Below are 3,334 nucleotides of genomic sequence, written 5' to 3'. Positions count from 1 at the left end.
TACAGCTTCACCTATAGCCTAGTACTAAGATATTTTTAGATATGTATGTGTGTGTTAAAGTCATGAAGCATTTTATTGCCTTTGACTTATCTTTTTGGGTGTCAACTCATCTAAATAAAATAAGATTGCAAAGAGAGAATCAGAGAGAGAGACAGTCTGAAGATATCTTTATGAGATATGCTCTCTCCTTCGCGAGAATTGTGAAACCTTATTTGAGGTCTGAGTGTGTCTTATTTTGTTAAGGAATAAGTGAAATATACCTGACATTTTGGTCCTTCGAGCCGGATTTCATTATACCCGAAGATCAGCAGTGGAGGAGACAAGCGGAAGCCCGACGTCGGCCGAATTCATCTAGGAATTAGAAGAAAGCCCTGGGTGGTGAAAAATCCTCGCCAGGCCGGCAATTAGGTTTCCTCAGCTGATGATCCCAGATTGACGGAATTCGTAGCAAGACACAGTTCAGGCGGAGTGAATTGGGCGAGTTGAGATTACATTACAATAAGATGAGGGGATCCTGAAGCATCGCCCAGAAAGTAGACACTGAAGTGTATACTAAAAGAATAGACCCTGAAGTGTGTATTATACACCCAGCAGTGTTCATTTAACTATTGCATTTAAAATTTCACCTTTCTTAATCATTTTATTATTACTTTCTTCAGAAAAAGAGTCAAAAGTAATTCACTACTTATGTAGTTGTTTTACATTTGTTCAAAATTCAACCTCACACTCGTGAGTTATTGACCACAGCAAATATCTCTGTTTAAAACACTATCTTTTAAAATTAATCGTTTTCTGAAAAATTTTACTTTTACCCCTGCTTTCCCCTACCTTTTATTCTGGCAGTGAGTAAAGTCTGACCAGATTCATTTTCTTTGTAGGTGCTTCACTTTAACACATATTTTGGAATACAAACCAAAGCTTGTTGTGTTCATAAAAATACGCATAATAATATAAATTCTTTGTATTTTAAAAAGACTGGTATATAATTTTTTTTTGCTCTTTTCTTCTAATTTGCTTCGGCCCCCTTGCGCCACGCAGCCCCCACTTTAAAAACCACTGTGATAGCCCAGATAGCATGCAACCATTGAAACAATGTTAAAAATCGTTGATTTGTCAATGTTAATACCATTGAATCAATATCACGTTTGCACCCTCCATTAATATTGAAAAATATTGAAATGTCAACAAATCACCATTATCGTGATCAGTGTTTGCTTTAGTTGGGCCCTTTTCTCTTGTGTTTTAATGGTACGTTTTCTTTGGCTGCTGAAGCAGTGTTTTAACAAAGATCTTTATGTTATCAAGTAGTTTAATTCTTGTAGATATACCTAAATTATATTAATGAAATACTGTTAAAGTTATGCAAAAACATCTTATGATTTTACAGTACTAGTTGGAAACTGTGTCAGGTCTGTTATTTTGAGGATTACAAAAACACATTTAAAAAGTTAAACTAATGAATCTATCTCTGATATCATGAATCGGTCTATGAATCTCATCAATGGTGACGATAAACAAAAGAAAGCTTCATGCTCCAAAGCATGCTGGGTATCATCGAAGTACTAAACTAAATTTTTACTCCCAGCATGCATTGCAGTTGATTGTTTTATATGAATTTGTTTGATGATTGTCACCATTATCGAGATTTGTAGGATGAGTAATGATGTCTGAATGTGTCAGCAATTTTTCTGTTTGTCTTTTCACAGTGTATTTACAAACCAAAACAAGTATAAATGTCAAAAATGGATCAACATAATCATGTAAAGCAGCTTAATTTTATATAATCTTGAACTCTTCACAAAATGCAATCAGTATCAAGTTCAAATTAACTTTGAAAAACATCTTTATTTTCCAATGCAGATGTGTTATATGTACATAAACAAAAACAAACACTTAAAAAAGCAAAGAAAGATTTAACTTAGTGAATAAAAAGAGTCAAGGACCCAACTAAAGCAAACACTGATCACAATAATGGTGATTTGTTGAAATCTCAATATTTTTTCAATATTAATGGAGGGTGCAAACCTGATATTGATTCAATGAAGTTAACATTGACAAATCAACTGTTTTTAACATTTTTTCAATGGTTTGCATGCTATCTGGGAGACCACACTCGTGAGTTATTGACCACAGCAAATATCTCTGTTTAAAACACTATCCTTTAAAATAAATTGTTTTCTGAAAAAGTGTACTTTTACCCCTGCTTTCCCCTACCTTTTATTCTGACAGTGAGTAAAGACTGACCGGATTCATTTTCGTTGTAGGTGCAAAGCACTTGAAATACAAAGCTTGTTGTGTTAATATTGTGTGCATTTACATTTAATTCTGATTTTTCATTATGATCAATAAATGAGAACTATCACAAATAATATTATGCTAAAAATGCTGTCAATCAATATAAACTTCTAGGGGCAGTTTCCCGACAGGGTTTAGATTAATCCAGGACTAGGCCTTTATTAGGACATTTAAATTGTTATTACAAACAAACCTTACAAAAAACAATAGAAAAACAATTGCACTGATATATGTTAAGATGTGTCAGTGCAAGATGTTTTTAATTAAAGCAGCTCAAACATGCGTTTAAGTCTGGGATTAGCCATGTCTGGGAAACCACCCCCTAGTGTTCCTGTAATATTCCTGTATGCCTGTGGTTCTTTATCACTGCACACCGTGTGTCTCCTTTATTTAAAACACTGGTTCAATATCATATTATTGCTAAAACTGCTGACATAAACTTAAAACAAAATGTAATGATCTTTTGAAAATTCTGAGTAAGGTTACTTAGAGATATTTTATTTCAAAAAGCCCATCTGAAAGTTACACAAACTTATCAATAGATTAATAATTCATTTGATATATAAACAGGGTGAGGGCAGATGTGCAGATGGCTGATCTGAACCTGACTGGAGTTAATAAACTTCGCAGACATCCCAACATGAAAAGCATCTCTAACAAACAAAAGATGTTTAAAACAATACTGGGTTTACCAGTTGTTGCACTTTTTGATCTTTGAAACAGTCTGCATTTACATCATTACACCACTGTGATGGTGGTGTATTGTTATCAACTGTAAACTGTAAAAAAATGTAAGTAGAATCCAATTAAATGTATAAGTCATTTTAACTTACTATTTTAAATGTTTGCAATTTTTAAATAATATGCACTCCAACCATGAAACCACCAGTGCAAGAAAATAGAGAAAACAATTGACAACACAATGTAGTGTTTCAATTTCAACAATCCACCATTATGGATATACCATATTATCAAAATAAAGTGATACAGTTATTAAGCTTCCACTGTTTTAAAAGAAACATAAATCAGAAACTGAATT

The sequence above is a fragment of the Paramisgurnus dabryanus genome, chromosome 4, assembly GCF_030506205.2.
Source record: "Paramisgurnus dabryanus chromosome 4, PD_genome_1.1, whole genome shotgun sequence".
In the NCBI taxonomy this organism is placed as follows: domain Eukaryota; kingdom Metazoa; phylum Chordata; class Actinopteri; order Cypriniformes; family Cobitidae; genus Paramisgurnus; species Paramisgurnus dabryanus.
The sequence above is the reverse complement of the archived record's forward strand: the minus strand, read 5'-3'. Positions refer to the sequence as shown.